The 26412-nt window shown below is 45.2% G+C and overlaps 1 protein-coding gene across 1 annotated transcript in view; it reads right to left on the bottom strand.

The window, feature by feature from the left end:
• LOC138285031 (otoancorin-like) overlaps positions 1-26412 on the bottom strand; it is a 489250-nt gene that overhangs the window by 454733 nt on the left and 8105 nt on the right. The window contains exon 2 of the mRNA XM_069224460.1: positions 19809-19841. The gene's annotated coding sequence lies outside the window, so the exon portion shown is untranslated. The remainder of the gene's footprint in view (positions 1-19808; positions 19842-26412) is intronic.

The following is a 26412-nucleotide window of genomic DNA, read 5'->3' as shown; positions in this document are numbered from 1 at the left end:
GTATTTGTGCTGCATAAATACTTTAAACATTACCTCTAAGTTACTCCTGAATGCTTTCCTGCCAAGCTACCAGAGGATTAACCACAGTTAAGTGACGGTTTGTGGTTCACATTGCAAAGAATTGTGGCTGTGGTTTGAATAAGGGCTCACACCCCTCTCAACCAAAAACCCAAATTCTCACAAGGCTGGATCAACTTTTACTTCATCAGGTGGAGGAGAATCACACCTGACCAATAGGTGCTTAGGATTGTGCAGAATGGTTACTCCCTCTCCTTTCTGTCACCCCCTCCTAATAAGCATTCCACACCACAATACCTCCTGAAGGAGGCTCTCTTAATCAAGGGAGCCATAAAGAGGGTGCCAGTATCAGATACAAGGACTGGTTCTTATTCCTATCACTCTTTAGTGCCAAAAAAGAATGTCGGCCTTTGCCCTATCCTTGATCTTCACTCTCTGAAGTTCTTCATTGGTAAGGACATGTTCAAAATGCTCACCTTGGCCCAAATCCTGTCTACCTTAGATCCAGGAGACTTGATTGAGACAGTGGATCTGCAGGATGCCTATTTACACATTCTGTTCCTGCAGTCCCAGAGGCACTACCAACGGTTTCAGGTAGTCAAGAACACTTTCAGTTCTAAGCCCTCCTCTGTGGGGGGTGGCAAAGGTCAGCCCGACAGACACATCACATGTTCAGGTCAGGCAGCCAAGCGCAGAACTTACTCTACATACGCAGGCACCTGGCTGCCAGAACTGAACTTTCTGGGCTGATGATTTCACAACCATGTGAATGTGACCTCATCAGCCTGGAAAAACGCTTAGTGGTCATCCCCCTGATGGAGAGTAAGAGTGTCAATGATAAGCTCTGAAATGCCCAGGGCTGCATCTCTCAGTTACGGTCATCACAGAGTGGGTTTGGTTTAGAAGTCTCACTGACCCCGTTCCAATGTGTGATGAGTAAGGGAATGCCGTCTTCTATCGTTGGCACATCCATAACAATGAGAGGTGGCACCAGTCCCAATCATCAGGAAATATTGATGCATCCCATCACACCACCTGAGATCACGGCTGCAGCCCAGTAAGTGTCATTTTTTTTACTGTTTGGTGCCTGCGTGCTTGTGTGCTTATAAGAATGTAGGTGTATTTGTGAGTGTGTTTGCGAATAGGTGTGTGTGTGTGTGAATGCACTCATGTGAGTCAGATGCGTGAATGTGTGGAATGCAAGCCACCTCCTTCAGCTCAAATTCATGTCTGTCACTGCTTTGGACCTACAAGGGAAGTTGCTGAGTGAATGGAAAAAACAAGCATTAGCACAGCCAGTAGGCCTGGTCTCAGTTGCCAGCCTTTTGGTTCCTCAATGCTTGGTTTGTTTTGTCACAGTTTTTGTAAACCTTGATGTTGGGGCAGTTGTTATGTCCTCACAGTTACATAAAGAAGAGAAAAATAGATCAAAGCAAAAAATGTTTTTGGTCTCAAAAAGCATGTATTTTCGTAGCAGCCCCTGGCACTGAAAGGAACTATGTTTTGTGCAGATGTGCTCTTTCTGAGAGAACTGAATGCCATAATTCACAGTAGAGTTAGCTAATGGCTGAAGTGAGGTGGACCACTGCCCCATGCTGTATGCCATAGCGGATGGAAGACAAAGTGAATGATAAAACAGCAGGCCAATGGATGAAAAGGGCTGACTAAAAGCCCCTTTAAGGAAGTGCGTTATAGATATAATTTTGGTAAAATCAAAAGGTCTTGCCTAACCCCGGTCCTAATGTCATAGACTCAGAGAGATGAACAGCCAAAAACCTTTATCCTAACAGCTACCTTAAAGAAATTGAACAATCAATCAATCAATAAACTTGTAAAGCACGGCTAGTCACCCACTAGAGTCTCAAGGTGCTGGGGGGGCTGTAAGTGAGAGGTCGTCGAAGAACAGAGGGGATCAGGTGAAGAGCCAAGATTTTAGGTCTTTTCTGAATTGAGATAGAGTGGGAGATCTTCTGAGGTGGATGGGAAAGGAGTTCCAGGTACTGGCGGTGTGATGGGAGAAGGACCTTCCTCCGCTGTGGCCTTCCAGATTCGTGGGGCAGCGGCGAGGGTAAGGTCGGCGGACCTGAGCTGCCTGTTGGGCGTGTGGAAGTGGAGTCTCTGGTTGAGGTATTCTGGTCCTGCGTTGTGGAGTGGATGGAGTTCATGATGTTGAGGGTTTCCTCATTGGAGATGTTGGCCCAGGAGAGTAGGTTGTGGGAGTTTGGAGGAGCTTTGGTGCTGGATATGACCGTGGTCGGCGTGGGATGGTCCTGAGTCGGGAAGCTGTCATAGATGTCTGCTATCTTGCGGTGGGAGTAAGTGGAGATGTTGTTGCAGAGTTGTTGTGAGGGGAGGATGTCCGTGGAGTTCACTCTGGGGTTGGTCAGTTCGCTGATGATCGCAAAGAGTTCTTTGTTGTTGTGTGCTTTGTCGTTGATGCAATCGTGGAAGTCTTTTCTCTCGGTGGTATTGATGAGTTGGTGGTGTGTTTATGGCTTTTTTGAAGGCTTAGTGGTTGGTGGGGGTCTTGTCGGTGCACCTTTCTCTTTCAAGGCGTCTGCAGTTTTGTTTGGACTCCTTGAGGGCGGGGGTGAACCAATTGGCTTTCATTGATGTGCGTCTGTTGGAGGATTTGTTGATGGGGGCTAAGGTGCTGGTGCAGCTAAGATCCAGTTGATGATGTCCCAGGCAGCTGTGTTAGTGTTGAGGTTGTCTGGGGTGTGAGTTGTTGAGGCTGGTGATCTTTTTCCAGCTCCTGCGAGGTGGTAGGTGAGCGAGGTGTCAGCTGGGTATTTGCTGAAGGTAAAGTGGATACAGTGGTGATCGGTCCATTTGATTTCGGTGATGTGGCTAATGAAAATGTGGTTGCTGGCAGTGAAGATGGGGTCAAGTGTGTGTCCGGTGAAGTGGGTGGGTGGAAGAGGTGATGAGTTGAGTGAGTCCAAGGTTGGAGAGGTTTTCAAGCAGCGTTGTGGATTTGTTGTCATTGGGGTTCTCCAGGTTGAAGTGTAGGTCCCCGAGGAGTATGTAGTCTTTGGAAGCAAGCGTCTGGGTGGTCGTGAGACCAGCAATGGTGTTACAGAATAGGGGGTGGGGGCCCGGTGGCCTGTACATGAGGGTGCCCCGTAGAGTGGTGTTAGGGATGGTTCCAATCTGGAAGTAGAGGAGTTCCATGTTGGTTGGGTAGTCTTCAGTGCTGGTGGAGAGGCACAGGGACTCTTTGTGGATGACGACAATGCCTCCCTCAGGGCGGTTCGTGCAGTCTTTGCAGATGATCTTGTAGCCATCCAGGATGGTGATGTCTGGAGCAGAAGAGGGGTTAAGCGAGGTTTCTGTGAGGAAGGCGATGTCTGGGGATGTGGTGTCGATGAGGTTCCAGAGTTCGATGGCGTGCCTGTGGATGGAGCGAGTGTTGATCAGGATACATCGTAGGTTGTGTCCTGCTTTGTGGGTCCTTGGGGGTGGGCTTGAGTGACGGAGGCTAGAGAATTTGCAGTGGCAATAGGTGAAGGGTCCCTTGGTGTTAATTGATGAAGCCTGCTACAGCTGTTGTCGTGTCCTGGGTTGAGTGCGATGAGTGTTGCTGACGAGTAGCAGTGGTGGGTGAGAGGTCCAGGAGTCCTGGTGCTGGTTGTGGTTGGATCGCGGACAGGCACAGACGGGCTTGCCTTAGGAGGTGGGGAGGAGAGGACAGCTGGGAGGCGGGAGCGTGAAATGGCACGAAAAAAGGGGGCGGGGCTGCGGGGGTTGCAGTGGCAGTGAGAGAGAGACGCGAGATTGAGAGGAGTGATATTAAAAAGGGAAAAAAAAGAGGGAAAAGATACAGGCAAGCACAGAAGCAAAAAGCACAATAAAAACAGCACACTCAGAGAAAACAAGGAGAGAGGACAGAGAAAAGGGGCAGAGGGCAGCCCAGCAGAAAAGCAGATCTCTTGCACTAGACACCAGGGATGAAGCCCAGGCAGAGCCTGCAGGTGGAGGAGGGCCTCGAACTACTGACCGGGGCCAGGGTTCAGAGACAGACGGGCTTCACTTACTGGAGTGGAGCTACGCTGTAGCAGAGCTGTTTACTGACCAGAACAGATTTGGAAATTTGAAAAAAGTTTAATTTTACAAATACTTTTTTAAAATTCTTCATTAATAGCTAAGTACAGAGGCCCAGATTTCCAAAAAAAACATCATGCTGAACAACAGCTAATGTTGCTGAGCTGTATTGCAGGGAGAGAGCAGAACAATGCAGCACTTACTAAGATATGGAACTATTTTCCTTTGCCTGCACTGGTGCACCTTAGGCTATCATGTGCCAAAGCACTCACTCCTACTGAAGGGTATGTGTGCTCTGTAAGACATAGGGGGTCATTCTGACCCCGGCGGGCGGCGGTTGCCACCCGCCTGGCGGGAACCGCCATTTGGCCGCACTGCGGTCAAAAGACCGCTGGTGCCATTCCGACCTTCCCGCCGGTCCGGCAGGAAGGGGGCCTGCAACACTGAAGCCGGTTCCGAATGGAGCCGGCGGTGTTGCAGGTGTGCGACGGGTGCAGTTGCACCCGTCGCGATTTTCACTGTCTGCTTGGCAGACAGTGAAAAGCAGGCTGGGGCCCTGTCAGGGGGCCCATGCACTGCCCATGCTAGTGGCATGGGCAGTGAAGGGGCCCCCAGGGGCCCCTAGACACCCGTTACCACCAGCCTCTTCCTGTCGGTGTAAACTGCCAGAAACAGGCTGGCGGTAAGGGGGTCGGAATCCCCATGGCGGCGCTGCGATTCGCCCAGCCGGGGGAAATCCGGCGGGAAACCGCCGGACCCGGTTTTCTGACCGCGGCTTTACCGCCGCGGTCAGAATGGGCAGGGAAGCACCGCCAGCCTGTTGGCGGTGCTTCCGTCATTTTAGCCCTGGCGGTCTCGGACCGCCAGGGTTAGAATGACCCCCCATAGTTTTTATACTGATAGGGGACCCTTCCTGGACAAAAATGTTAGTTTAGCATTTTTCCTGCTTTGTATGTGTATGTGCTTTGTATGTGTGCTGCACAATACAACACACATGTAACGTAGGAAAAATGATGAGAAACTGAAACATTTCTCCTCATCATACTAGCCTCGCGCAGCCAATATATTTTATCCAAATCTCCATCTACAAATATATGTAGATAGGGATTTGCCTCACAACCAATCGGTAGTTGCATGGGAACTCCCATTGAACGCCCACCTGATTCTAAGTAACACAAACTAGTGCACGCTGCATGTTAGACCTGACATCCAGACCTGTTGTCCTTGGTGTGGCCTCCCCTCTGTTTTCTGAGTATTATTTTTGTTGGCATTAGAGCTCTAACACTGCTGCTGACCAGTGCTAAAGAGCTTCTCCACTCTGTACGAGGCTGCCCTGGTTTGTAGTGGGTACCAGAGGTACTTACACCTCATACCAGGTTTGATTATCCCTTATTAGTGGATGTAGTCAGTGTCTAGATGCCAGACTCGAGAGTGGTAGTGTCTATGAGCAGCCAAGGCCTAACTTGGAGACATGCAAAGCTCATGCAATATCACTACAGTCATACAGTACTTACACAAATGAAAGAAAATACTCAGTGGTACAAAAATAAAGGTACTTTATTATGGTGACACACTTGTCAAATATACCTAAGAGACTTTTCTTCCATAGGAGGTAAGTAATATACACAATATATACACTAGTATCCAAAAACAGGTAAGTAAACACTCAGAAACAGTGCAAATAATGAAAATGACAATAGAGATAGGCCTAGGGGGAACACAAACCATATACTAGGAAAGTGGAATGCGAATGTTGGTTTCCCACTTAGGCGAATATAGTGTGTAAAGGGGCACTGGGAGTATAAGAAGACCCCAAAGGTAAGTAATAGAACCCACCCCAGAACCTAGGAAAGCAGGAGTAAATCACAGTAAATTTCCTGAAACACACAAGAAGTTGTGATAGAAGATTATGAAAAAACCAGAAGAGACTGCAAGACACCAACATATGATTCCAGGCCCTGAAGGCCTGTGGAAGAAGGGGACCAAGTCCAAGAAGCACAGAAGAGTCCAGGAAGAACAGGAGCCTGTGCTAACCCGGATGAAGGTGCAAAAGAAGAACCACCGGTGAAGAACCAAAGTCCGTACTGTACCCAAGAAGACGGATGCTGGTTCCTGGATGGTGAAGAAGATGTCCCACGCCAGATGGATAATTGCAGTCTGGTTTGCTCTACAGGAACCCGCCAACAAACCTTGGTAAACGCAAAGCTCGCAGTTAGCAGTAAATGGTCCTGCCCGGGCCCAGGAAGGACCAGGTCAACTCCACCCAAGAGGGGAGGCAGAGGGGGCTCTCAGCAGTCCGGAGAGCCCATGGAAGACCAGGCAGCACACACAGGAGTACCACAGCACAGGACAAAGAAGAGGCAAATGGAGGCTCATGCAGCACAACACAAAAGGATCCCACGCCGCCAGAGAACCACTCAGGGAGCTGTGCTGTGGAGGATGGAATGCTGGGGGACGGAGCTGTGCTGTGCATGAGGAACTTCGTGGAAGGTAGCACACAGGCCTTGACAACTGCAAGTCACACGGTGCACAGGGTACTGTCTTGTGTGAGGAGGCAAGCTGGACTTCAGGACCGTCATGACCACTTCAGTCTACCGCCAGTGTTGGATCCACGCACTTCCTCAGGAAAGAGGTTCCATGCCACCACTCGTCACTGCAGAGGGGTGCCTGCTGAAGCAGGGAAGTGGCTCTTTCAATCCAAGGGAGATTCCTTCACTCTTCTGGTGCAGGCTGAAGAGAGGCTGTCCTCTGAGGATGCACGACCGGGAAACAGTTGCAGTTGCTGGCAGTAGCTGAAGATACAATGTTGCAAAAGTTGTCTTAGCTTCTTTGTTGCAGTTTGTACAGTTCCTGTTCCAGTTTCATCAGTGAGAACGTGAAGGATGCAAAGGATTACTGCTGGAGTCTTGCAATCTGAATATGAAGAACCACCCAAAGGAGAGTCCCGAAATAGCCCTGAAAGGGGGATTGGTCACCTAACCAGGTAAAAACCTATCAGGGGAGGGCTCTGACATCACCTGCTGGCACTGGCCACTCAGGTGCTCCCAGAGTTCCCTTCCCATCCTGAAAACAAGATAGAAGAGCCAAGGGACCCTCTGGAGGAGCTCTGAGCCCCGCCCCTGGGATGGTGATGGACAGGGGAGTGGTCATTCCCCTTTCCTTTGTTCAGTTTCACACCAGAGCATGGACTGGGGGTCCATGAACTGGCGTAGACTGGATTATGCAAGGAGGGCACAATCTGTGCCCTTCAAAGCATTTCCAGAGGCTCTGGAAGGCTACCCCTCCCATGCCTGTAACACTTATTTCCAAAGGGAAAGGGTATAACACCCCTCTCCCAAAGGAAATCCTTTGTTTCTGCCTTCCTGAGCTCGAGCTGTACAAGCAGCAGGAGGGCAGAAACCTGTCTGTGAGGTGGCAGCACCTGGTACTGCTGGAAAACCTCAGATGTCTAGTTTGGCAGTACTGGGGGACCACTGTGTAGGCCCCAGAGTGCATGAAATTATACAACCAATGTTAGATTCAGCATTGGGGTATAATTCCAAGATGTGGCCATATTCGGTGTTACCATTGAGAAACTAGACATAGGTATTGACCTATAACTAGTGCACGTGTAAAATGGCGTCTCTACACTCACTCAGTCCATAAAAATAGTCCTGGACTATGTGGGGGCACCTCTACTAGTGCAGGGGGGCCCTCACACACAGGTACTTTGCACTTAGCCTTCAGGGCTGGAATGCCAGACATATAGGTGACTTATACGTGACCTGGTGCAGTGTAAATGGCAGTGAAAGCTTGCATGCACCATTTCATACAGGCTGCAATGGCAGTCATGTAGAAGCCTTTGCCTGGGCTCCCTAGGGGTGGCAAGAGAAATGCTGCAGCTCATAGGGGTCCCCTGCAACCCCAATGCCCTGGGTACCTAGGTACCATATACTAGGGACTTATAAGGGGGTGGGCAGTGTGCCAATTTGGGTTGAAATACTAGGTTACCAGCGTGTAGTGACACATTTGGGAACAGAGAGAACATAGGCACTGGGGTCCTGGTTAGCAGGACTCCAGCGACACAGTCAAGCATACTGACAATAACAGTGAAACATACTGACAAGCGGGCCATAAACCATAAGCACTGGGATCCTGTCTAGCAGGATACCAGTGGCACAGTCAAACACACTGACAGACAGACCCAAAATGGGGATAAACCTGCTAGAAAGAGGCTACTTTCTCACACTCTCTGCTTAAAACATGGTAAAATTGGTTTACACAGAATTGGCACATTTATTTTACTTGTAGGTCCCTAGTAAAGTCTTACTATGTGCACCCGGGGACTTTAAATTAAATGCTACTACTGGGTCTGCAACATTTATTGTGGCACCCACTAAATTAGCACTTTAAAATATATCTCAGGGCTGCCATGGCAGCGTATTGTCAGGTTTAAACTGCTATTTGACGTGGCAAAATATACCAGGCCTAAACCCTCCATTTTAATAATAATATATATGTCACCCCTGAGAAGGGCCCTACTAGCCTACATAGAAGGGTGCACTGTTTTTAAAAAGTGGGACATGTGTTTTTAAATTTTACATGTCCTGATTGTGAAAAACTCCTAGATGTGTTTTCACAACTGTAAGGTTTATCTCTCCTATAGGATAACATTGGTTCCTTATTACATTTATCCCCTTTGCTGCCAGGCCTTTTCCCCCTCAGGTGCCAGGCCTTTTTTTGGTTATTTGGGTCAGGGCGCGCTTAGGCCCCCATAACTGTTTGTCTACAGAAGCTACCCATGCCAAATTTGCTTCCTTTTTTTCCAACATCCTAGGGATTCTAGAGGTACCCAGACTTTGTGGGTTCCCCTGAAGGAGACCATGAAATTAGCCAAAATACAGTGAACATTTCGTTTTTTTCAGATAAATGGGAAAAAAGGGCTGCAGAAGAAGGCTTGTGGTTTTTTCCCTGAAAATGGCATCAACAAAGGGTTTGTAGTACTAAAATAACCAGCTTTCCAGCTTTCAGGAACAGGCAGATTTGAATCAGAAAACCCAATTTTTCAACACAAGTTTGGCATTTTACTGGGACATGCCCCATTTTTATGATTTTTTGTGCATTCAGCCTCCTTCCAGTCAGTGACAGAAATGGGTGTGAAACCAATGCTGGATCCCAGAAAGCATTTCTGAAAAGTGGACAAAATTCTGAATTCAGCAATGAGTAGTTTGTGTAGATCCTACAAGGGTTTCCTACAGAAAATAACTGAAATTAAAAAATATTGAAATTGAGGTGAAAAAACAGCACTTTTTCTCTACGTTTTACTCTGTAACTTTTTCCTGCGATGTCAGATTTTTCAAAGCAGTATACTGTTACTTTTGCTGGACTCTTCTGGTTGCGGGGATATATAGGGCTTGTAGGGTCATCAAGAACCCTAGGTACCCAGAGCCAATAAATGAGCTGCACCTTGCAGTGGGGTTTCATTCTGTACCAGGGAACACAGCAATTCATTTGCTGAAATATAAAGAGTGAAAAATAGGTATCAAGAAAACCTTTGTGTTTCCAAAATGGGCACAAGATAAGGTGTTGAGGAGCAGTGGTTACTTGCACATCTCTGAATTCCAAGGTGCCCATACTAGCATGTGAATCACATGGCATTTCTCAAATAGACATCTTTTTTACACACTGTCTTATATTTGGAATGAACAAATCTAGAGAAAGACAAGGGGCAATAACACTTGTTTTGCTATTCTCTGTTACCCCAAGTCTCCCAATAGAAATGGTACCTACCAATCTGTGCATTTTTGAAAACTAGAGACATGGGGGAATCCAAGATGGGGTGACTTGTGGGGCTCTTACCAGGTTCTGTTACCCCAAATCCTTTGCAAACCTCAGAATTTGGCTAAAAAAAACACTTTGTTCCTCACATTTCGGTAACAGAAAGTTCTGGAATCTGAGAGGAGCCACAAATGTCCTTCCACCCAGCACTCCCCCAAGTCTCCTGATAAAAATGATACCTCACTTTTGTGGGTAGGCCTAGTGCCCGCGACAGAAAATGCCCCAAAACACAACGTGGATACATCACATTTTTCCAAAGAAAACAGAGGTGTTTTTTGCAAAGTGCCAACCTGTGGATTTTGGCCTCTAGCTCAATCAGCACCTAGGGAAACCTACCAAACCGGTGCAGTTTTTGAAAACTAGAGACCTAGGGGAATCCAAGATGGGGTGACTTGTGGGGCTCTCACCAGGTTCTGTTACCCAGAATCCTTTGCAAACCTCAAAATTTGGCTAAAAAAACACTTTTTCCTCACATTTCGGTGAGAGAAAGTTCTGGAATATTAGAGGAGCCACAAATTTCCTTCCACCCAGTGTTCCCCCAAGTCTCCCGATAAAAATGGTACCTCACTTGTGTAGGTAGGCCTTCTGCTCACAACAGGAAATTCCCCAAAACACTATCTGGACTCATCAAAATTATCAAATACAAAACTACCTGTTTTTGCGGGGGGCCCCTGCGTTTTTGGTCCTCGGCTCAGCAGCCATCTAGGGAAACCTACCAAACCTGGACACCCGAGGGAGTCCAGGGAGGTGTGACTTGCGTGGATCCCCCAATGTTTTCTTACCCAGAATCCTCAGCAAACCTCAAATTTAGGTAAAAAATTAAATTTCCCCACATTTCTGTGTGGGAGCACCGCACCGGGACAAATTTCCTACCACCCAACATTCCCCTCACTCTCCCAGTAAAAATGGTACCTCACTTGTGCAGGTGGGCCAAGTGCTTGTAACAGGGAAGAGCCAAAAACACAACATAATTGAGGGGGAAGCAAAGTATGTCCAAAAGGGCAGCTTAAAAAAAACAATTTTAAGGATGACAAGTGCAGCAGAATTTTAATCAGCAGAGATAGGACAATGCTGGGTGGTAGGAATTTTGTGAATTCCTGCAGGTTCCATCACAAAAATGGGGAAAAAATGTGTGATTTCCAGCAAAGTTGGAGGTTTGCAGGGCATTGTGGGTAAGAAAATGGTGTGTGCTGCATGTGAGGCACACCACCTTGGACTCACCCAGATGTTTAGTTTTCAGATGTGTCTACGTCTTGTGGATTTTTCTACATGGCAGCATTCCAAAGTCCAAAAAGTGCAGCTCTCACCATTCCAAGTGGGACGATTTTGAGAGTTAGCCAAGCTCTCATGGCCCAAATGTAAAACCAAAACCCCAAATAATCAAATGTCACTTACTTACTATGGGATGGGATGTTTTAGTGTGCGGGGGGAGATGAAAGATTGTTACCCCCTTCAGTTGGGGTGGGGGCATAACCATGCCCATGCTGGTTGGTAGCCACCACCACACTATTTTTTCTTTTTTTAAATTCTCTGGCATTTAGTTGATTTTCTGCCCCCCCCCCCCCCGGGGTATGGATCGGGGGTAATGGCCTCATCTGCCCAATAGTGGGCAGAACAACTTTGGCCAAATTAAATTTGGGGTGGTGGTATGGCCATACCCCCACCCTCTTATTTTGAAAAAAAAATCTTCCATGGTCTCTGGTGGGCTTTCTGCCCCCCTTGGGGGCAGATGCTCTTTCCAAAAATAGGCTGATCTGCCCCCAAGTGTTATGTTATGTTATGTTAAAATTGCTTATATAGCGCCTAAACTGCCTAGGGGCCTCGTAGCGCTTATACTGCAGCACGGATAAGTCACTGTTTATATTCGTATAGAAATTAGGTTTTAAATAATAACCAGGTTTTCAGAGACTTCCTGAAAGAAATCTCTTGTGAGTTTGCTCTAATATTAAGGGGAAGGTTATTCCAGAGTAAAGCACCTTGATATGATAAGGACTTTCCTCCCCATCTTGATTTCTTCACTGTTGGAACTATGACCAGCATAGCTGAGGAGGATCTAAGCGGTCTGGCTGGGATGTAGACGGATGCCAGAGTTTTGAGCATTTCAGGGACATGATCGAATATAGCTCTATGAATGTGGCATAAGGCCTTGAACTGAATCCTTTTATCCACCGGGAGCCAATGTAAAGACGAAATTCCGGCCCTTATGGATTGTTGCTTAGGTGTATTCAAAAGCAAACGCGCAGCTGCGTTTTGTACCCTCTGTAATCTTTGTATCACATAGCTTGGAGATCCTACAAACAGGGAATTGCCATAATCTAGACGAGAACCTTTCAATGCCTGAATAACCAGTCTCCTGGCAAGAAAAGTCAATATTGATAGAACCTTCCTCAGAGTCCTAAGCAGAGCAAAGGAAGTTCCAGCTATTCTATTGGCGTGTTGGGACATTGAGAGTTGGGCGTCCAGCCATACCCCAAGACTTTTAATAAAACATTTCGGTGGCGGGAGGGTGAGCGCTCCTGTTGATAAGCTAGGATTGATTAAAGAAGTTTTTTTTTGCCCAAAGAACATGACCTCAGTTTTATCATCATTGAGTTTCAATTTACTTCCTGACATCCATGCAGCAACTGCCTTCAGACAAGGACCCAGTGCCGTCCCCATGTCCGGATGAGTCTTGGAAAGGGAAACAATAAGTTGAGTATCATCTGCATAGGACACCAGGTTCAGTCCGAATGGCTCAACAATCTCTGCCAATGGCCGCAAGTAAACATTAAAGAGTAGCGGGCTCAGAGCAGACCCCCTGTGGGACTCCACAACTGCTAAAGGTACGCTTAGAAGTACACAATCTATCCAGTACCTGAAAAGACCTTCCATGGATGAACAAACGAATCCACTCTAAGGCAGTTCCAGAGATTCCAATTCCTTGTAATCTATCTATAAGGATGTTTAGATCAACCGTATCGAATGCCGCACTTAGATCTAGGAGGATGATAGCGGTATCAATTCCTTTATCCATCCTCTTTTTAGCTTCCTCTGTGATTGCAATCAGTGCAGTTTCAGTACCATGCAGAGGCATAAAACCCATCTGGGTGGGATGTAGAAGCCTCTTCTCTTCCAGAAGAGTAGACAGCTGGGTATGTACATACTTCTCTGCAAGTTTAGCCATTATGGGTAGCAATGAAATCGGTCTGTAGTTGGTCCGTAACATAGGATCCAAATTAGTTTTTTTTAGGAGAGGCTTAAAAATGGCCTGTTTCCAAGAGTCTGGGACAGTACCAGAAGCTAGCAAAGTATTAATAAGATTTGTGATTACCGGACCTAGCACTGATATTCCCATTGAGAGAATCTGAGGAGGAGCAGGATCCAACGGAGAGCCTGATTTAGTTGAGGCCAGTAAATCAGTGAGTTTATCCAGACTAATAGGAACAAAATCTGTTTAAATGCTTTCTTCCCTAACCTCCTGGTTTGTCAGCACGTGATCTCTGGTTGGGGTATTAGGGAAGGATACATAAATGTCCTGAACTTTGCTTTGAAAAAAACTAGCAAGATCCTCCACATGTTGCTGTGGGGACTCCAAAAATTCTGGCTCCTCAGTTTGATGAATAAGATCTTTTAAGGCATTAAATATCTCCTTAGGAGAATTAGCTGCTTCTTCAATTTTACCAGAGTAATATGTAGCCTGTACCTTTTTTATTTCTAAGTGATAGGCTTGAATCATATTCTTATATTCCTTTTTCAAGGAATCATCTTGGGTATGCCTCCACTTCCTCTCTTGCTTCCTACATTCTCTTTTCATCTCAAGTAAGCCTGTGTTAAACCATGGAGCTGACTTCTTTCGTGGCAGTTTTTTGGCGATAGAAAGGGGAATAATTTCCTCCAGGCTATCCTCTATCCATTTGTTCAAGGAGTGAGTGAGATCAGTTATATTATTTGTTTTAGGGTTTTCTAGTCTCTTCTTCTCCCGTGACTAAAGAAACTCTGTGGCCTTTAGTTTGTGCAATTTCCTTCTACGTAGAGGGGTCCTAATACTCATACTCTTATATCGAGAAATAGATAATTCTAACTCTAGCAGAAAGTGATCAGACCATGCTAACGGACGAAATGATAAAAAATTTAAATCTAACACATTGGAGAACACCAGGTCAAGTGTATGTCCTCTATTATGAGTAGGACCCTGAATTAACTGTACTAGGTCACATGCCTTCAAATCAGCTATTAGCATCTTAGTAGAAGCATTATCTTCATTTTCTGCATGTAAATTGAAGTCTCCCAGCAATAGGAAGTTAGATTTAGTACATACTAGTTGTGAAATATTCTCAGCCAGTGAGGTCATGAAGTCTCCCATAGGACCCGGTGGACGGTAGACCAGAACGCCAGACAGGGTGTAGTGAGGGTTCACACTAATAGAAAAGGACATGCTCTCACAACCTTTAATTAATGTGGGAGCAGTTATAATCCTACAGATGTCTCTATAGACAACTGCGATGCCACCCCCTCTATTCGGTCTGTCAATTCTGCTAAGTTTATAGCCAATGGGAAGTGCCATCACAATGTCTGGATCAGAACTTTCATCCAGCCAAGTTTCAGTTAGAAACAGGGCTAAAGGTTTTATTTGTTCCACCAGAAGGTGGATATCCAGGCTGTGAGCCCTTAATGAGCGACAATTAATTAAAAAAATAGATAATTTGTCATACTCCTTAGCCTTTTGAGGGTCTGTGCGTGGTTGGAAGGACCAAGCACACGCAGGACATCTATACTTGCCAGCCCAAGGATCTATACACTGAACACACCCATTGTGAAGTTTAGTGTTCAGAGAGAGAAGTTCCTCTTTGGAATAAGTAATAATTACCTTCTCTGAGCTGTTTAAATCAAGGTTTCTTGGCCCTTGGCACGGTCTGGCACGGATGGGCGCAGACGGGCTTGCCTTTGGCGCGCCAGCGGCGCGCCCGCTCAGCGCGTCCGCTGCGCGACGCGGTCATGGCGTCTAAAAATAGCCCGGCAGTAGTGAGAGGCTAGAGCGCTAACCCGCAAAATGGCGCCCACAGAAGGACTACTGTCCCAAAATGGCGGCGGTTTTCCAGTAAATATCGGAAAGGGAAGCTTCCTGAATTAAATGTCTTTTAACCCCAGTAGTAAGTGTAAAGGATCAAATTTTTAAGCAGTTATGACTATGATTTAAAAAACGATATGAGCATCTGTCTTTAAGGCGAACATGAGCACCTATATTAAAAACGAAGTTCGTTTACTTAGTAAAAAGCATGCAAATTCAGCAAATGTGCAATGTGCTACATACATCAGATTCAATACATTGGAATCAAACAGTTTAAACTAATAAAAACAATGACTTGCCGCATGCAGCAAGCGTAGGTAGTCGATCAAAACCTCTGACTACCTTCCGCTGCGTGACGCGGTCATAGCGTCTAAAAATAGCCCGGCAGTAGTGAGAGGCTAGAGCGCTAAGTGGGGCATTTATGGCCAACAGTAATGTGCCCCCATGGGGAGCGACCCTTGCCCAAGGGGCTGCCCCTCCAAAGAAAACACACACATACACACACACCAATCCCTGGTGCCTAAGTGGTTTCTGCCCCCCAGGGGCAGATTGACCTAATGGAAATAGGCCGATCTGCCCCCAAGGGGAGCACAAATGGCCTAAGATAAATTTGCCCCCAAGGGGAGCGACCCTTGCCTAAGGAGTCTCTCCTCTTGCGTGAACTTGGAGCAAAAAAAAATCTCTGGTACCTAGTAGTTCCTGCCCCCCTTAGGGGCAGATCGGCCTAATAAAAATAGTCCGACCTGCCCCCAAGGGGGGCAGAAATGGCCTAAAGATAATTTTGCTCCAGGGGAGCAACCCTTGCCTAAGGGGTCGCTCCCCACATATAAAAAAATAAAACAAAACAAAAATCCATTGTGCCTAGAGGTTTTTGCCCCCCCGGGGGCAGAAATGGCCTAAAACTAATTTGTAAATTTGTCACCCCAGGGGAGCGACCCTTGCCTAAGGTGTTGCTCCCGTCATGTGAAACTGACAAAAAAAATCCCTGGTGTCTAATGGTTTCTGCCCCCCTTGGGGGCAGATTGGCCTAATACAAATAGGCCGATCTGCCCCCACTGGGGGCAGAAACGGCCTAGAATTAATTTTGCCCCCTGGGGAGCGACCCTTGCCTAAGGGGTCACTCCCCAAATATAAAAAAAATAAAACAAAACAAAAAATCCCAGGTGCCTAGAGGTTTCCGCCCCCCCCCCCCCCGGGGGAAGATCGGCCTAATTACAACAGGCTAATCTGGCCCCAAGGAGGGCAGAAATGACCTAAACCAAATGTGTCCCCCCCTCCCCCCAGGGGAGCGACCCTTGCCTAAGTGGTTGCTCCCCTCATGTGAAACTGACCAAAAAAAAACCCTTGTGTCTAGTGGTTTCTGCCCCCTTTGGGGGCAGATTGGCCTGCTAAAAATAGTCCGACCTGCCCCCAAGGGGGGCAGAAATGGCCTAAAATAAATTTTCCCCCCAGGGGCATGACCCTTGCCTAAGGGGTCGCTCCCCTTGTGTGAAATTGACTCAAAAAAAAAAATCTCTGGTGTCTAGTGGTTTCTGCCCCCCTTGGGGGCAGATTAGCCTAATAAAAATAGGCCGATCTGCCCCCAAAGGAGGCAGAAATGGCCTAAAAATAATTTTGCTCCAGGGGAGCAACCCTTGCCTAAGGGGTCGCTCCCCACATATAAAAAAATAAAACAAAAAAAAAAATCCATTGTGCCTAGAGGTTTTTGCCCCCCCGGGGGCAGAAATGGCCTAAAACTAATTTGTAAATTTGTCACCCCAGGGGAGCGACCCTTGCCTAAGGTGTTGCTCCCCTCATGTGAAACTGACAAAAAAAATCCCTGGTGTCTAATGGTTTCTGCCCCCCTTGGCGGCAGATTGGCCTAATACAAATAGGCCGATCTGCCCCCACTGGGGGCAGAAACGGCCTAGAATTAATTTTGCCCCCTGGGGAGCGACCCTTGCCTAATGGGTCGCTCCCCACATATAAAAAAAATAAAACAAAACAAAATATCCCAGGTGCCTAGAGGTTTCTGCCCCCCCGGGGGCAGATCGGCCTAATTACAACAGGCCAATCTGGCCCCAAGGAGGGCAGAAATGGCCTAAACCAAATTTGCCCCCCCTCCCCCCAGGGGAGTGACCCTTGCCTAAGTGGTCGCTCCCCTCATGTGAAACTGACCAAAATAAAATCCCTTGTGTCTAGTGGTTTCTGCCCCCTTTGGGGGCAGATTGGCCTGATAAAAATAGGCCAATCTGCCCCCAAGGGGGCAGAAACAGCCTAGAATTAATTTTGCCACCAAGAGAGCGACCCTTGCCTAAGGGGTCACTCCCCACATATAAAAAACAAAACAAACAAAAAAAAAACCCTGGTGTCTAAGGGTTTGATTGGCCTAATTATATTAGGCCATTCTGCCCCCAGGGGGGCAGAAATAGCCTAGGAATAAATTGCCCCCTTGGGGAGCAGCCCATGCCCAAGGGGCCACTCCCCTTATTTCATAAACACACAAATGCGAGCGGCCAGCAGAAATGCTCAGAGAGACATGAAAGGAGAGGAAAGGCCTTTCCTCTCCTTTCCTGCCTCTCTGCCCCCTCCACGTGATTGGAGGAGAAATGCTTTTGCAATTCTCCGACGATCGGCGCTGGAAGCTCAAGGCCTCTGATGAGGTCAGCTCGCGAAAGTGCGCTGATGTCATCAGACACCACAAGGGGGCTGGGGGGGGGGGGGGACGGGGGTGGAATGGGAAGCGGTTCCCCTTCCATCTCTGCCCAGGGGATGGGGGTGCTTGGCCATCTGGGGGACCGCTAGCAGGATGAGCTGGTCTCATTCTCGGCACCAGGCAACCATTGCCGAGGACGAGTCCAGCTTGTCCTGGGCACCCTAGGGGTTAATAAGTGATGTTTAGATTGAGAACAGATAGAAATAACATGCTCCGTCTCAAGTACATTGAAATTAGAACATTCTCTTTAATGGTAAAGTTGAACTTAAGTGGCAGTTCTGAAAGTGCCACTTTTAAAAGTTGGCATTTTTTGTCCTAACCATTTGGTGCCTGCTGCCAGTATCCTGGGTCTCGTGACCCTGCAGTTAGGCTTTGTGTATTCCTTCCAGACAGTGAGACAATAGGGCTTAGGTGTGGGCAGGATTGGCCATCCTGGCAAGATGGGTGGGGGCGGAGATTTTCTTTGCCCCACTTGCACTTCAAAGAGGCTTGCCTACATCACACACACACAAAACCTAACACTGGTCTTTAGTGACCTTAGATGTTTTGCAGTCTTGCCAGGGAAAGGACGAAAGGAAGTTTCCAGAACCAGATGTTGGGGGAGCATAGATAATTACCCCACTTCAGAGGCTGGCACTAGGTATAAATATCGTACCCTCAGACCATTCTTCATATAAATATTCATACAAATAAATAAAGCATGTACGTCTCTTAGAGCAGAAGGGCACAGCTTATTACAAAATGCACTAAGCAGAATCTGGAATCTATACAGAAAAGCAAACAAAAATATATTAAAACAACATATCTTTTTGGCCAAAGGTAAATATTTCGACTTAGCAAAAGTCACCCAAGAAGAAACATGATTTCGTTAAAGAGACCACAAACCCCTGCCCCCCACCCCTGGCCTTGCACAATGCCACTTACACTAAATAGAATTGTGGGAAATTCACCTACTTCTTTGATGACAATGAAAATATGGTAAAGCTCTGCCTCAGTAAAAGTGCCCTAGTAGGAGATGCTTCACTCTGTGAATCTTTTAGAGAAATCACCCAAAGTGATCTGGTAAATAATACTATAGAACTCACACCATCCTCCCATTTCACTGATTCCTATTCTAGGCAATCTTCTAAAAAACATTACCACCTCCCTAATTGTTTGCTGCACACAATATTCTTATACAACGAGTAGTACCTGATTGCCTAGAAATTGGGCAAGATACCAAACACCTAAACAATTCATGTCATGAATCCTACTTTCCCTACCAAGCAAATGCTATGGGAAGTTCTGAGGTGAATTAGATGAAAAAATTATAGCTGGAAACAACCTACGTTTTTTTTTTTTGAATGTTGTGGTCCAAATAGGGAATAGTGCATTACATATTTTAGATAAAAGTGACTCCTATCTCCTCATTCTTCTAATCTAGTTACTACAATTTGATGCAGTAAATCTACCATCCCTTCTACAAACCTTGGTTGAATCGATGGGTATTAGTGGTTATTTTCCTCTTATATTCACAATTGCTCCCAAAAAACAAAAAGTCCAACTCTCTCACCAGCACCTCTCCTCTTCATCAAAAAGTGTCCCAAGGTTCCATCCTCTCCTGACAAATCTCAATTTATACATACAATTATTTCTCATTAGTTCTCTTTTGAGACTTTCTCATGCCTTTTTTGGCACATGCCACTCAGCTATGTATGGAAGGCTCCCTCCTAATGACACAGCCTATTTCGCAGAGACTCTTGGGGAAATGTAGTTTTGGATGTTGCCCCAACGTCTGAAACTGAGCCCACAGAAAACAGAGTTCCTTCTTATTCCCTCACAATCCTTCAGAAAGGCTTTTTTTGTGCACCCAACATCTGAAATACCATCCCGTGTATTGTAAAGACGAAACCCTGCTATGATTCTTTCATAACGGAATGTAATGCTTTCTTTTTTTCAGTTGCATGATGTTACCACGCATGCCTTTACCATGCAGATGCCTTTAATGTGCATGGTTTTAACACACATGCCAAGTATAATTAAGATAAGTAAAACCCATATACAAATAAATACAAATATAATATAAATAAATAAGAATATAGATATGGATATATAGTGACTATGTCAAGCACTGTACTGCCCTGTTGAGTCTTGTGCACACTATAGAAAACTGCACATAAATAAATAAATTAATTAAGAAAACAATACCTTGAATCCTGGTCAGTGACACCCGATGATAGGCTGAAAACAGACAAACAAATAGTGCTGGAATGTTACCAATTCGTTGTAAAGGATGAATGCAGAGAAATATTTTGTTTGTAAAAATTCAATATCCGTATACTAATATGTATACAAAAACCATAGTGCCCATTTAAGGCATGCTTGCTTCCTCTCTCATTCAACTTACCTTTAAAACGGAGGCAGCACATGTGCATAGACTATTAGTGCCTATTCCACGTGATCTGAGAACACCACAACTAAACGAGTAGAATTTTCCAAACTTCTTTATTTTCTTCCCAAGCAGGAATGATAATTTCTTTGTATATTGGAACAGAAAAACAGTATGTAACAGCCAATATGTTGTTTCGCGTGTCTGACGCTTCTTTTTCAGGCCTTAAGTAAACTGATAGAATGGTCTGACTTCAATCCAAAACCACTTTATGCTCGCGCCACTCAACAACTCAGAGTATCCACACATGATTTTTATTTCCCAATTAAACCCTGCTAATAGTGTTAGAATGATAAATCATCCACACAAACTGAATCGACAAATAATCCGCTGTAGCGAAAGGTCAGTAACATGCGGTCTATGAACCGACTGATCTCAGATTACATGGAATAGACTATCCATATGGACACTAAACTGATTAAGTGGCCAAAGATGGGGGACTTTTAGCGCTGGATGTTCTCCTTTTACCCTTTAAAATAATTGTAGACTTTACTACTGTGTAAACATTCTCACTCAGAGGCGGCTATTCCGTAATAGCGGAGGAGCTTCGGCCTCCTGCTCAGAGTCAAACAGTGACAAATAAAATGATAATAAAACACTGATATTATCTTTTTATTTGTCACTGAGTTTCTGACAGCCATGGAATCTAGGGCAGGGCAGGCTGGGCCATAGGGAGGAGGAGGAGTGGAGAGCACTATAAAGGGCTCATGTCGGTTTGACAGGCCGTTTTAGGATGGCCAAACCAACACACGAACTTGCATTTCTCCAACCCAGCTCTGTTATACAACTGGGTGGAGAAATGGCACATGCTCCCTGTGCCTGAGCAAGCACCAAACCAGCCCGCTCTGGCCAATCCTGGTACTGCTGTAATTCTTGTTATAGCATGAGAGCAGCGTCTGGATTGGGAGCCTGTGCTTTGTGCCCTAGTGACTGCTGGGAGGACGAGGAGCACTGAGGTGGCTGGCGCAGGGATGGGAGCGGCAGGTACAATTTTTATTACACCCCTCCCCCAAAACCCCCGCTCCACCACTTTTGATTGACAGCAGCCACTACTGTTGTGTCACATTTAATTAACTTTAGTAGCAAATGCGCTACTTCTAGGCACTATGGCTGACCGCAGCTTCTTTCTGTTGACCAGTAACTGATCAAGACAGCTGCCAAATTCTGATGTGTCATGCTTATGTGCACTTTTGTGAGCTTGACACTAAGCTACATTTTACCATCTGTGGCATTCCTACCCAGAATTATACCATTATGAGCTGTCTAGATTTGATCACGAATTGGATGAGGGATCCCGGCTTCAATTAGATATCTCTTTTAGAAAAGTCACTGTTTTGGGGCTTAAAATATACCTAACCAACTGAGGGTGTCTCATTCCATGCTCATGTTACTCGATGAGACTGTGTGGATATGCATGAATGATCCATGTACTTCAGTTCCCACTTAGGAGCCAGAGTGTTTATTGCATACTTACTTCTTCATCAATTAACCACAGATCATATGTATGTTCCCAGGAGCTCCAGAAATATAGTAGTGGGTGTCATTAACTTTGAAAAAATATTTTATTACCCTTCCTAAAAGCAGCATTCAGGAAGTGGCTGCTGGGCTTATAGAGAAAGCAATTCATAAAAGACAATTGTGTCTCAGCCACTGTTCACACTCCAGTGGTAACCAGTTAGAGAATGGAGCCAGTTAAGGATGGCCAGCCTCACGTTTTGATGCATAGGTAAGCTCTTGTCTTTTGTATATATGAGTAGGTCTCTGGCTGACTTAAATGGAGCATTGCTAGATCTTAATTCTGAATCTTTCATTGACTCTTGTCCAGTGCTTAATTTGTGTTTGTTGTTTCCGGTGCTGAGCACTGGCACGTATTTTTGAGGGCCGGTGCTTAGTCTTCTGCCTCAAGCATTTGCTGCGAGCAAAAGAAACATATGGGGAACACGGAGGAAGAGAAAAACAAAAAACTGTAACAAAGGTAGAAAGCAGAGAGCTGATAAGGTGAGCTGAAGGGGCAGGGATTGGTTGTAAATGGATTGAAGAGGCCCGAGATGGATTCAGGATTACGATGCTTCAGTATTCCGTGCTTGCACATTTAAATGCAGCAGCCACATGTTTAAAAGGAGGGTTTGGGCACCGGCACATTTTATTAACAAATTAAGCACTGCTCTTATCTCCTTAACTGCTTCGCCAACTAAGCAATAAGATTTCTTCATCACTGTGTAGGATCATCAAAGAGGAAAAGGAGAGTCGTCTTTTGCATTTAAGGGGTCCCTAGCCGCACAACTGGTGAAAATGGATCTCAAGCCAGTAGTAACCATGGGCCAGATATACAAAAATGCAATTTTGCATTTCTTAAATAGCGACTTCATAGAAATCTCTGTTTAAGAAATGTAAAATGCCATGTACAAAGATACTGATTTCCTAATAGTGATTCCTACAAGGTAGGAATCACTATTAGGAAATTGGTATTAAGAAATTCCATTGCATTTTAATCAATGGGCCAGTTTTGCATTTTCTAAATAGCGATTTCTTATGAAGAAATCACTATTTAGGAAATTCAAACCAGGGAGGGTAATGTGGAAAAGACCCCCCCTTGGTACACCTCAAAAATAGGGGTGCACCTGTAGAGCACACATATGCCTAAGGGGCAAGAGAGTGCTCTGTTGTAATTTAAAAAAGCACCTTGACTTGACTTCAAGTCGGTGGTAATTGCATCTCCAAAATTTCCAAATCGCATTTTGGAAATGTATGCTACATAAGAATAGGAAATTCAATTGGAAGTCCCTATTTGCGTTTTTTTTATTCTGGGAATCGCAAATTGAGATTTCTACAGGGTAGAAATCGCAATTTGTGATTCCTTAAAGGGCTTTGCACATATTAACAGCCCAGTCTGCATTTCTTAACGGCCCGAAATACCGATTAGTACCGTTAAGAATTGCAATCAGACTTTGTATATCTGGCCCTGTGATCTTTGCTACTTGTAGCACCAAAATACTTGAGAAACATGTAGCCTCACAAATCCAAGCCTACGTGGAAAATAATGATATGCTGAGCGGTGCTCAATCTTACTCACTGTCAAACTATTAAACTGAAGGCACTAGAAGGCTTAGGGAGATGTGCTACGGTAGCACTGCTGAAGTCAATTGCTTTTACACCCATGAACCAATATCCTACGTTTCCGAAAGAAAATAAAGAACTTGTGTTTTTTTCTGGGTGCTACTTGTGTCTCTGACCTCTTCTAAAAGGTACTGAGTTCTCTGAAATTGTTAAATCCTTAAAAGTGGCAAATGAATGCTCCTCATGAACCCACTCTTCACTCACTTGCACTGAGCACTGATGTGACTTATCGGTTTAATTTTATGGGAACAAACTCATCTGTTCAAGTAACTATTCCTAAGGTCAGTATTCTATCCCTTTTATTATTTTGTTTTACTGTGCATAAGTATTGTTCATGTCATTAAAATATGTTTGCATAATTGACTCCGGAAAGGCAGCATATTATTTCAAATCTCGGACTTGGTTACTGTAATTACAAAAAGATTCATAAAAAATTTTAGTCAGCTTCATGGCCTAACTGTGCATACATGTGCATTGTCTAGTCAATTGTTCCAGATTGTAATGCCCAACATAGAGGTTGTTTGCCCAACAGAATCACTTAGGATACATCCAATGGGAAGGTTGTGGAGGAGACTCATGTTTTCAATGACCATGGGCTGTTTTTATTAACAAGGGAAAGAGAAACGAGCAGGGCCTAGTGTCATATTCCATCTCTAAAGAGGACACTACTACACACATCTATTCTAGCCCCATTGGCCACTTCCAATACGAAACACAACCAAATACATGTCTCCAACCCACTCAGGCAGAAAGCCGCAGGGTCAGTAAGAAAGTCGAACAGAAGTGGTGCTGCAAGGCAAAGCTCTCTACACAGTGGTAAACATATTGGCCCATATTTATACTATATTTTTTGACGCAAAAGCAAAGCACTCTTACAAAATAGAGGGGCATATGTATACTCTGCTTGTGCAGGATTTGTGTAATTTTTTTACGCAAATCCGGCGCAAACTTAACTCCATATTTATATTTATATTTTGCCGCTAGACCCGTCCAGCGTCAAAATATTGGAGTTAAGGTCATTTTTCGACAGTGAAAACCCACCTTGCGTCAATGAGATGCAAGGTAGGCAATCCCGGGCCCTTCCCTGCCCCCAGCGACACCCACCGCTACCCACACCTGGCGGACACATAAGGATGGGGGGACCCATCCCAGGTAAGGCCAGCTACGTTTCTTTTTTTTTTAAGTGCCATAGGGGGCCCTAACTTGGGCCCCCCTACATGGCACTCTGCCCAGTGGCCATACCCAGGGGATACAGGTTTGCGTCAAAAACTATAAATCAGGGACATAATTGTAATTTACATGTTTGTGGCACTTTTGCATCAAAAAATTATGCATATGCGGCGCAAAAAAGTATAAACATGGGCCATTGTTCAATCAAGGTGGCAGGTTAGCAGTTGGAAATGATTCACTCCATGAGTTAAGCAAATTGTCTTCACATTTTTCTAATTGAAGGTACCCAAATAATACACTGTTCCTAGATAATGGCACCGTCCCTTTTCAAATACTGAATGCAGCAGCATGTTGATTTTACCCACCCCTGCCCACTTACTTCAACAATCACATCCACTTGCGTGAGAATCATTGTTTTCTTCGTAGATTATTCTACCTTCTCAAATATTCAAGGATGGCAGATGGAAACCTACAGTAAAACCTTGTCTCATATTTCATTGCACAAAAGAGTGTTATACAAAGAAGAATGCCTAGATTTATAAGAATTAAAAGGTGCCATTGGCAATTGTGGGAATGTTTGAAGAATTTTCTGTGTGCCTAGCCAGCGAACTGGCCAAGGAACATTTTACATTTATAATTAATATTGAGACCAAAATGAAATTACTCTTCGATTTTTATCTTAAAGGTATACAGCAATGTTATTTATACAAATATAAATGCATGCATTTAGCTGTTTTCCACTGCACCACAGATACCCCTTTCACGTGTCAGTAAAATGTGCTACTGTTTTGCTGTTTGTTCACAGGAATCAGAAAACAGTATTTTCTGGTCTGGCATTTCTACATTTTGCATACAAATAAGCCTTCCATTGTGGAATGACATGAGAAAGCACGGTGGAGATGAGTTTCGAACATCTGTTTTCTAAACTCCCTTTGCCAAGCATTCTGGGTGGCAGTTGTGCACCTTCATTCTTAAGTGTAAATAGGGTTCTCACACTGACCAAAATCTGTTGCAGACACTACATTTGGCTGGACCGATCCACCAGACCCCCATAGATTGATACTGGATGAAGCTGGCTGTGCCAAGCGTGTTACTGAAGACATTCAACCAGTTGAGTTGCATAGTGTATATTTCGTACAGCTGAGCAGCCCGCTAAAAAATCACGCTGGACAAGAGACCCACAGACGCAAGTGGATTCATCTGGTCGGAGCATAGGATGTGCACTGGGGACTGGAATGGAAAAACTGGCAAAAGGGTTACATTGTGCAAGACTTTTAGGTCTGATATGATTAGCAAAAAGATTTGGACTGAATAAGACATGGTAGACTCTGGATGGGTTTTTTAATGCATGCTTCACCCTGACTGAAACCAACAAGCATACTGAGTCAGTCAGAGCAACCAAATGAAGGAATCACACTTGATGATAAACAGGCTGGACCCTAAATTCAGCTTAACGGCTTTCTAAATAAATTGAAGTAGGTGGCATCCACAGTAGATCTGGCTTGGCTCATCTGCTTGGTGAGCCCAATTTGTGCTAGATACTCAATTTACCTAGCCTGGACACCAGAGGATTATCAAGTAACAAGAACCCTGATAGAAGCAGGATTTTTGCTATGTAGATCAGCCAAGCATTCATTTGGGCCTCCCATTCGAATGCAGCATGGTTTCATTGTCACAATGAGCATGCAGCCTACGTCTGCACTTACCCTTCATAAGTGGAAGTGAGTCCTCATTGTGGTTTTTGGGGAGTCAGTGGCAAGGGCGATTCAGGACTGTGAGTAGAGGCCGGAGAGGATGAAGATGTGGATTAGGCTAAAGGTTCCAAGTGCAAATTCTGGAGTCGTAATGGATGATTCAAATGAACTATAGAGCAGAATTGTAGATGAAAGGATGAGGTCTTAGTGGACCCCATTCAGGAGAAAACTTGCATTTACTTAGTGTTGTTGGGCAAAGTATCGATCTTGACTACATTGTAAAAAGGACACCTTTTCCTTCATCACTAATAAGTTATGTTCTTTAATTTGTGTGTTTTGTACGGATAATTATTCTGCCTTCAGTGTGCATCAGGCATACATG

Source organism: Pleurodeles waltl, chromosome 3_1, assembly GCF_031143425.1.
Source record: "Pleurodeles waltl isolate 20211129_DDA chromosome 3_1, aPleWal1.hap1.20221129, whole genome shotgun sequence".
Classification (NCBI taxonomy): domain Eukaryota; kingdom Metazoa; phylum Chordata; class Amphibia; order Caudata; family Salamandridae; genus Pleurodeles; species Pleurodeles waltl.
Note: the sequence above shows the minus strand (reverse complement) of the source record. Positions and strands in the feature narration are given on the sequence as shown.